The sequence below is a fragment of the Hordeum vulgare genome, chromosome 6H (genome assembly GCF_904849725.1).
Source record: "Hordeum vulgare subsp. vulgare chromosome 6H, MorexV3_pseudomolecules_assembly, whole genome shotgun sequence".
In the NCBI taxonomy this organism is placed as follows: Eukaryota; Viridiplantae; Streptophyta; class Magnoliopsida; order Poales; family Poaceae; genus Hordeum; species Hordeum vulgare.
Window position 1 is genome coordinate 68,154,418 of NC_058523.1, and position 10,901 is coordinate 68,165,318.

Below are 10,901 nucleotides of genomic sequence, written 5' to 3' on the forward strand. Positions count from 1 at the left end.
TTTATTAAGCTCCGAATAGAATCGGCCTGAAACAGTGCGGAACTAATTACATTCCAGCCGATCTTGTTGTGGTAATCTTGTGGCCATGGACTTGGTGCATAACTTAACTGCCATCCGCCACCAACCTAAACGAACTTATGCAGTAAACCAATAAGATGATCTAAACGAATCTTGCAAATACAAGTGTCACACAATGATGTTAAAGTTAGGGAAGAATTATGTACCTCATTGCTTATTATGCGCTACTGCAGTACTGTTAGTTAACAATTTTAACAATTGGTACATGTACTGTAGTCTGTAGAGGGGACCTGATTTTACACCCAGATTCCATGATCTACCAACAGCTTCAGATGGAGCCCCGCAGCTGGAGGGCGACCACGTGCCATACCTGGCCAAGACAAGGGTGCGCGACAGCGCGGCGCGCGCCGTCTTCGGCGACCCTGAGGCCAGGTCGGCACGCCCAATCCGTACGCTCCCCGGGGCCCCGACGGCGACGTCGCATGTACGAGGACACGGGTGCGGCCGCGTCAAGACACCAACGCACCAACTAGTGGACGGCAGCGAGCGACCAGGGAGTGGAGTTGTCCTTGCCGGTCTCCTCTCCTTGACCTCAGTCCTGGTGGGCATGTCGGCACGCACTGCACGGCGCCCAAGGAGATGCAGTACAGGCAGCCGAGGAAGCCATTACGCCGAGCACCCTGCGCGCGCGGCGACAGGAGTCGACCCCGGCACGTCGGAACGCACGAACACACGCAGGCGCGCGCCGATAGGAGAAGCGCGCCATCAAAATGTTCGGTCTGTCCACCCGGAGTGACGCGCACGGGGGGCGCGACCATGGCAGCGCTAGCTTTGCGGTGGCATTTCGCCGAACACACATCGAGCACTACTTCTCGAGCATTGCCACCACCCTGGTTCCGGTGGGCAGTGGGCAGTGGGGAATTGATGGAAATTTCGCGGCGACCAGAGAAGTCGAGAGCATCTTCAACAGCCTCCCGATATTAGCACCATGCTAAATAAATCATATTTTGTTGTAGCCGTTTCGAGCCCTAAGCGGAGACGTAAAAAACGTAGTTGCAGCATAAATGGTTCACGAGTGAAGCGAAACGGCATCGTACGTCGTTTATTTCGTGTGCCCGCTCCCGCACGCTGCACACTCGAGCGTTCGTGCCGCGACTTTCACCTACCGTCATATCCAGACGTTGGTGACCCGACGGTGCTTCTCGGCTATCCCCGCGCCGCCGTTGCTTCCTCCACCTCCCTCTAGTCGCCGTCGCCGCTCCGTCGTGGTGTCTGTGCCCTTGGGGAAGTTGAGCACGACAAGGAACACCCGGTTGGTGGACTCCAGGCCGAGGAGTAGCTCCGTCACGGCTTCGGCCAGGAGGAACGTCTCACTCCCGAAGGAGGCAAACATGACGGCGTTGTGTGGGAAGGAGAATAGCCACTTGGCCCACTGCTCCTCGAGTTCGCCCTGCGGCGGCTCCGGCACGACCGGGCCTGCGACGAGCACCAGCTTTGCCGCGCTGGGCGGCGAGGTAGTCGATATAGGGGGCTTCCATCTCGAAGCACGTCTTGATGCCGAGCGGCGCCGCGATCTCGGTGACCCATTGGGTGACAAAGTCGAACAACAGGACGTCGGGGCGGAGCTCCGCGAGCAGGGCCGCCACCTACGCCCTGGTCCCGTCGACGGTGACCTTGAGCAGCTCGGCACCGTCCGCCGAGACCTCAGTCATGCTCTCGACGCCCTCGGGGAGCCCCGGCATGCGCGGGAGGCGCAGCGGGGCCACCGCCATCATGTCGACCGTCGGCCCCAGCATGGCCTCGACGCGGGGCACGTTGGCTGCAGCCGACAGCGGAGTGACCCTTACCCCCGCCGGTGGCGAGTAGCTGTAAAGTTTCACATGTGACGCTCGCCGGTTTTTTGCAACGCTTGCTAGAGCGGCTCGGGCGCTATATTTTGCAGCGGCCGCAGTAGCTAGCGCTGTGTTGCGCGACAAAACTTGCTATTTCGACGTTGTAGAAGTTATTTTTGTTGGAAATATGCCCTAGAGGCAATATTAAAGTCGTTATTATTATATTTCTAGTTCATGATAATTGTCTATTATTCATGCTATAATTGTATTAACCAGAAACCGTAATACATGTGTGAATATATAGATCACAATGTGTCCTTAGTGAGCCTCTAGTTGGCTAGCTCGTTGATCAATGGATGATCATGGTTTCTTGATCATGGACATTGGATGTCATTGATAACGGGATCACATCATTGGGGAATGATGTGATGAACAAGACCCAATCCTAAGCATAGCACTAGATCGTGTTGTTCGTTTGCTAAAGCTTTTCTAATGTCAAGTATCATTTCCTTAGACCGTGAGATTGTGTAACTCCCGGATACCGTAGGAGTACTTTGGGTGTACCAAACGTCACAACGTAACTGGATGATTATAAAGGTGCACTACGGGTATCTCCGAAAGTGTCTGTTGGGTTGTACGAATCAACACCGGGATTTGTCACTCCGTGTGACGGAGAGGTATCTCTGGGCCCACTCGGTAATCAATCATCATATTGAGCTCATTGTAACTAAGGAGTTGGTCACGGGATGATGTGTTACGGAACGAGTAAAGAGACTTGCCGGTAACGAGATTGAACAAGGTATAGGAATACCGACGATCGAATGTCGGGCAAGTATCATACCGGTAGACAAAGGGAACTACATACGGGATTGATTGAATCCTTGACATCGTGGTTCATCCGATGAGATCATCGTGGAACATGTGGGAACCAACATGGATATCCAGACCCCGTTGTTGGTTATTGGCCGGAGAGATGTCTCGGACATGTCTGCATGTCTCCCGAACCCGTAGGGTCTACACACTTAAGGTTCGATGACGCTAGGGTTATAGGGAAATAGTGTTGGTGGTTACCGAAGGTTCGGAGTTCCGGATGAGACCCCGGACGTCACGAGGAGCTCCGCAATGGTCTGGAGGTAAAGATTGATATATAGGATGAGAGGTTTTGGACACCGAAAATGTTTCGGTCATCACCCGTAACGTCCCGGGACCACCGGAAGGGTTCCGGGGGTCCACCGGGAGGGGCCATCAGCCCCAAAGGGTGACATGGGCCAAAAGGTGGAAGGGAACCAGCCCAGAGTGGGCTGGTGCGCCTCCCACCAAGGCCCAAGGCGCAGGTTGAGAGAGAAAGGGGAAACCCTAAAGCAGATGGGCCCAAGGCCCATGTGGGGTGCGCCACACCCCTCCTCCCTTCCTGGCCGCCACCACCAGCCCTAGATGAGGGTGCCGCACCCCTTGGGGGTGGGAAACCCTAAGGGTGGGCACCTCCTCCTTCTCCCCCTATATATAGTGGAGTTTGCTGATTTGAGACACGAAAACTCTCTCTCCCGGCGCAGCCCTTCCTCTCTCTATCCTCGTCCTCCTCATAGCTTAGCGAAGCTCTGCCGGAGAACCACGTAGCTCCACTGCCACCACGCCGTCGTGCTGCCGGATCTCTCTCCCTCAAGCTCTCATTCATCCTTGCTGGTTCAAGGTGTTGGCGACGTCACCGGGCTGCACGTGTGTTGACCGCGGAGGTGTCGTAGTTCGACACATAGATCGGAATCCATCGCGATCTGAATCGTTGCGAGTACGACTCCATCAACCGCGTTCATAGTAACTCTTCCGCTTAGCGATCTTCAAAGGTATGAAGATGCTCTAGAACCTCTCTCGTTGCTGGTTTCTCCATAGATAGATCCTTGTATGGCATAGGAAATTTTTTAAAATTACTACGATCTCCAACAGTGGCATCCGAGCCAAGTTTCTATGCATAGATTCTATGCACGAGTAGAACACAAAAGTTGTGGGCGCTGATTTGTCAACTTGCTTGCCGTTACTAGTCTTATCTTTTTTCGGCGGTATTGTGGGATGAAGCAGCCAGGACCGACCTTACACGTATGCTTACGTGAGACTGGTTTCACCGACAGACATGCAGTTGGTGCATAAGGTGGCTAGCGGGTGTCTGTCTCTCCCACTTTAGTCGAATTGGATTCGATGAAAAGGGTCCTTATGAAGGGTAAATAGTATTGGAATATCAACGTTATGGATGTCACGTAGGTAAGAAGTGTTCTTGCTAATAACCCAAACCAGCCACGTAAAACATGCAACAACAATTAGAGGACGTCTAACTTATTTTTGGAGGGTATGCTATGTGATGTGATATGGCCAAAAGGATGTGATGTTACATATGTGATGTATGAGATTGATCATGTTCTTGTAATAGGATTCAGGACTTGCATGCCGATGAGTATGACAACCGGTAGGAGCCATAGGAGTTGTCTTAATTTATTGTATGAGATGCAACGCCATGCTGATTACTTTACTTTATCGCTAACGGTTAGCTATAGTAGTAGAAGTAATAGTTGGCATGACGACTTCATGGAGACACAATGATGGAGATCATGGTGTCATGCCGGTAAATATGATGATCATGGTGCCCCGAAGATGGTGATCAAAGGAGCAAGATGATATTGGCCATATCATGTCACTATATGATTGCATGTGATGTTTATCATGTTTTTCATCTTATTGCTTAGAACGACGGTAGCAAAGATAAGATGATCCCTCATAGAAATTTCGAGATAAGTATTCCCCTAAGTGTGCACCGTTGCGAAGGTTCGTTGTCTCGAAGCACCACGTGATGATCGGGTGTGATAGATTCTAACGTTCGCATACAACGGGTGTAAGACAATTTACACACGCAAAACACTTAGGTTGACTCGACGAGCCTAGCATGTACAGACATGGCCTCGAATACGGGAGACCGAAAGGTCGAACATGAGTCGTATGGTTGATACGATCAACATGGAGATGCTCACCATTGATGACTAGTCCGTCTCACGTGATGATCAGCCACGGACTAGTCGACGTGGATCATGTAACACTTGGATGACTAGAGGGATGTCGATCTAAGTGGGAGTTCATTAGTAATTTGATTAGATAAACTTAATTATCATGAACTTAGTCTAAAAGTTTCTTTACAAATATTGTAGATCCAATGGCCAACGCAAATGTCCCATTCAACTTCAACGCATTCCTAGAGAAAACCAAGCTGAAAGACGATGGTAGCAATTATGTGGATTGGGCTCGTAACTTGAAGCTCATCCTCATGGCTTCTAAGAAGGCATATGTCCTTGATGCACCTCTAGGTGATCCTCCCGTTCCCGCGGCAGACCAGGACGCTAGAAACGACTGGTAGTCGCGGAGTGATGACTACTCTCTCATTCAGTGTGGCATGCTTTATAGTTTAGAACCGGGGCTCCAAAGGCGTTTTGAGCAACACGGAGCATATGAGATGTTCGAGGAGCTGAAACTTGTTTTTCAAGCTCATGCCTGGGTCGAGAGATATGAAGTCTCCGACAAGTTCTTTAGCTGTAAGATGAAGGAGAATAGTTCTGTCAGCGAGCACATACTCAGAATGTCTGGGTTGCACAACCGCTTGACTCAGCTGGGAGTTGAACTTCTGGAAGATGCAGTCATTGACGGAATCCTCCAGTCGCTTCCACCTCGCTACAAAGGCTTTGTGATGAATTACAACATGCAAGGGATGGAAAAGAATATTCCCGAGTTGTATTCAATGCTGAAATCTGCAGAGGTAGAAATCAAGAAAGAGCAACAAGTGTTGATGGTGAATAAGACCACAAGTTTCAAGAAGGGCAAGGGTAAGAAAAGCTTCAAGAAAGACGGCAAAGCCGTTGTCGCTCCCAGTAAGCCAGTTGACGGGAAGAAGTCAAAGAAAGGACCTAAGCCTGAGACTGAGTGCTACTACTACAAGGGAACCGGTCACTGGAAGCGGAATTGCTCCAAGTACTTAGCGGACAAGAAGGCCGGCAACGTCAAAGGTATATGTGATATACTTGTTATTGATGTGTACCTTACCAGCGCTCGCAGTAGATCGTGGGTATTTAATACCGGTGCCGTTGCTCACATTTGCAACTCTAAGCAGGAACTACGGAACAAGCGTAGGCTGGCTAAGGACGAGGTGACGATGCGCGTCGGGAATGGTTCCAAGGTCGATGTGATCGTCGTCGGCACGCTACCTCTACATCTACCCTCGGGATTAGTTATAAACCTTAATAATTGTTATTTAGTACCAGCTTTAAGCATGAACATTGTATCGAGATCTCGCTTGATGCAAGATGGCTACTCATTTAAATCTGAGAATAATGGTTGTTCTATTTATATGAGTGGTATGTTTTATGGTCATGCCCCGCTGGTTAATGGTTTATTCCTAATGAATCTCGACCGTGATGATACACATATTCATAGTGTGAGTGCTAAAAGATGCAAGGTTGATAATGATATATAGTCCCACATACTTGTGGCACTGCCGCCTTGGTCATATCGGCGTAAAGCGCATGAAGAAACTCCATACAGATGGACTTTTGGAGTCACTTGATTTTGAATCATTTGACACATGCGAACCGTGCCTCATGGGCAAGATGACCAAGACTCTGTTCCCCGAAACAATGGAGCGAGCAACTAACTTATTGGAAATAATACATACCGATGTATGCGGTCCAATGAGCGTTGAAGCTCGTGGTGGTTATCGTTATGTTCTCACCCTCACTGATGATTTAAGTAGATATGGACATGTCTACCTAATGAAACACAAGTCTAAAACCTTTGAAAAGTTCAAGGAATTTTAGAGTGAGGTGGAGAATCAACGCGACAAGAAAATAAAGTTTCTACGATCTGATCGTGGAGGAGAATATTTGAGCCATGAGTGTGGCACACACCTACGGAAATATGGAATTGTTTCACAACTCACGCTGCCTGGCACACCGAGCGTAACGGTGTGTCTGAACGTCGTAATCGCACTTTATTGGATATGGTGCGATATATGATGTCTCTTACCTATTTACCGCTATCATTTTGGGGATATGCATTGGAAACTCCCGCATTCACTTTAAATAGGGCACCGTCTAAATCCGTTGAGACGACACTATATGAATTATGGTTTGGCAAGAAACCTAAGCTCTCATTTCTTAAAGTTTGGGGTTGCGATGCTTACGTGAAGAAACTTCAACCAGAGAAGCTCGAACCCAAAGCGAAAAAATGTGTCTTCATAAGATACCCTAAGGAAACGATTGGGTACACCTTCTATCTTAGATCCGAAGGCAAGATCTTTGTTGCTAAGACCGGATCCTTTCTAGAGAAAGAGTTTCTCTCGAAAGAAGTAAGTGGGAGGAAAATAGAACTTGATGAGGTAATTGTACCTCCTCTCGAACCGGAAAGTAGTACAACGCAAGAAAATGTTTCTGAGGCGCGTGCACCGGCTAGAGATGAAGTTAATGATGATGATCATGACACTTCGGATCAAGTTGCTATTGAACCTCGAAGGTCGACAAGGGTATGATCCGCACCAGAGTGGTACAACAACCCTGTCATGGAAATCATGTTGTTAGACAACAGTGAACCTTCAAACTATGAAGAAGCGATGGTGGGCCCAGATTCCAACAAATGGCTTGTGGCCATGAAATCCGGGATAGGATCCATGTATGAGAACAAATTATGGACTTTGGTGGACTTGCCCGATGATCGGCGATCCATAGAAAATAAATGGATCTTCAAGAAGAAGACTGATGCGGGATGGTAATGTGACCATCTATAAGGCTCGACTTGTCGCTAAGGGTTATCGACAAGTTCAAGGGATTGACTACGATGATACGTTCTCACCCGTAGCGATGCTGAAGTTAGTCTGAATCATGTTATCAATTGCCGCATTTTAGGATTATGAAATCTGGCAAATGGACGTCAAAACAGCATTCCTGAACGACTTTCTTAAAGAAGAATTGTATATGATACAGCCGGAAGGTTTTGTCGATCCTAGCAATGCTAACAAGGTATGCAAGCTCCAGCACTCCATCTATGGGCTGGTGCAAGCATCTCGTAGTTGGAACATTCACTTTGATGAGGTGATCAAAGCGTTTGGGTTTATACAGACTTATGGTGAAGCCTGTATTTACAAGAAAGTGAGTGGGAGATCTATAACATTTCTCATATTATATGTGGATGACATATTGTTGATGGGAAATGATATAGAACTATTGGAAAGCATCAAGGCCTATTTGAATAAGAGTTTTTCAATGAAGGACCTTGGAGAAGCTACTTATATATTAGGCATCAAGATCTATAGAGATAGATCGAGACGCCTCATAGGTATTTCACAAAGCACATACCTTGACAATATATTGAAGAAGTTCAATATGGAGAAGGCTAAGAAGGGGTTCTTGCCTGTATTGCAAGGTGTGAGGTTGAGTGCGACTCAGCGACCGACCACGACGGTAGATAGAGAAAAGATGAGTACGGTCCCCTATGCTTCAGCCATAGGCTCGATCATGTATGCCATGATGTGTACCAGACCCGATGTAAACCTTGCCATAAGTTTGGTAGGGAGGTACCAGAGTGATCCAGGAGTGGATCACTGGACAACGGTCAAGAATATCCTAAAGTACGTGAAAAGGACTAAAGATATGTTTCTCGTTTATGGAGGTGTCGAAGAGCTCGTCGTAAAGGGTTACGTTGATGCTAGCTTCGACACAGATCTGGATGACTCCAAGTCACAAACCAGATACGTGTACATTTTGAATAATGGGGAAGTTAGCTGGTGTAGTTGGAAGAAAAGTGTCGTGGAGTCTACATGTGAAGCGGAGTACATAGCTGCTTCGGAAGTAGCACAAGAAGGAGTTTGGATGAAGGAGTTCATCACCGACCTAGGAGTGATTCCAAGTGCGTCGGGCCCGATGACTCTGTTCTGTGACAACACTGGAGCTATTGCTATTGCAAAGGAGCCTAGGTTTCACAAGAAGACCAAGAACATCAAGCGCCACTTCAACTCCATATGTGGATACATTCAAGATGGAGATATAGATATTTGTAAAGTACATACGGATCTGAATGTCACAGACCCGTTGACTAAACCTCTTCCTCGGGCAAAGCATGATCAGCACCAGAACTCTATGGGTGTTTCATCACAATGTAACTAGATTATTGACTCTAGTGCAAGTGGGAGACTGTTGGAAATAAGCCCTAGAGGCAATAATAAAGTCGTTATTATTATATTTCCAGTTCATGATAATTGTCTATTATTCTTGCTATAGTTGTATTAACCAGAAACCGTAATACATGTGTGAATATATAGATCACAATGTGTCCCTAGTGAGCCTCTAGTTGGCTAGCTCGTTGATCAATGGATGATCATGGTTTCTTGATCATGGACATTGGATGTCATTGATAACGGGATAACATCATTGGGGAATGATGTGATGAACAAGACCCAATCCTAAGCATAGCACTAGATCGTGTTGTTCGTCTGCTAAAGCTTTTCTAATGTCAAGTATCATTTCCTTAGACTGTGAGATTGTGCAACTCCCGGATACCGTAGGAGTACTTTGGGTGTACCAAACGTCACAACGTAACTGGGGGATTATAAAGGTGCACTACGGGTATCTCCGAAAGTGTCTGTTGGGTTGTACGAATTGAGACCGGGATTTGTAACTCCGAGTGACGGAGAGGTATCTCTGGGCCCACTCGATAATCCATCATCATATTGAGCTCAGTGTGACTAAGGAGTTGGTCATGGGATGATGTGTTACAGAACGAGTAAATAAACTTGCCGGTAACAAGATTGAACAAGGTATTGGAATACCGACGATCGAATGTCGGGCAAGTATCATACCGGTAGACAAAGGGAACTGCATACGGGATTGATTGAATCCTTGACGTCGTGGTTCATCCGATAAGATGATCGTGGAATATGTGGGAACCAACATGGATATCCAGACCCCGTTGTTGGTTATTGGACGGAGAGATGTCTCGGTCATGTCTGCATGTCTCCCGAACCCGTAGGGTCTACACACTTAAGGTTCGATGACGCTAGGGTTATAGGGAAATAGTGTACATGGTTACCGGAGGTTGTTCGTAGTCCCGGATGAGATCCCAACCGTCACGAGAAGCTCCGGAATGGTCCGGAGGTAAAGATTGATATATAGGATGAGAGGTTTTGGACACCGCAAATGTTTCGGGCGTCACCGGTAACGTCCCGGGACCACCGGAAGGGTTCCGAGGGTCCACTGGGAGGGGCCACCAGCCCCAAAGGGTGACATGGGCCAAAAGGTGGAAGGGAACCATCCCAGAGGAGGCTGGTGCGCCCCCCACCAAGGCTGAAGGTGCAGGTTGAGAGGGAAAGGGGGGAAACACTAAAGGAGATGGGCCCAAGGCTAGATGGGGGTTCCACCACCAGCCCTAGATGGGGCTGTGATAAGCCACAAGTGTAGGGGATCGCAATAGTTTTCGAGGGTAGAGTATTCAACCCAAATTTATTGATTCGACTCAAGGGGAAGCGAAAGAATATTCTCAAGTATTAGCAGTTGAGTTGTCAATTCAACCACACCTGAAAGATTAGTGTCTGCAAACAAAGTATCAGTAGCAAAGTGGTATGATAGAAATGGTGCGAGAAGACAGGTCTGTTGACGGCAGACTATTCCTAACTTGTTGTATCAATGGCACCACTAAAATGTCTTGCAGCAGGTAACGTCAAAGTAGCAAGTAACAAAAGTAGTGACAACAGTAGCAAGTAACAGCAGTAGTGACAGCAGTAGTGACAGTAGTAGCAAGGAACAGCAGTTGCAGCAGAGTAACAACAGTAGCAACATAGTAAAAGTAGCAGCAGTAACAGCAGTAGCGGCAAAGTAACATAGCAAGGACCAGTAGTAAAAGACTCGTAGGCATTGGATCGGTGATGGATGATTATGCCGGATGTGATTCATCATGTAACAGCTATAACACAGAGAGATAAGTAACTAGCTCCCGTTCGTCAATCTAATGTAGGCATGTATTCCGTATGTAGTCATA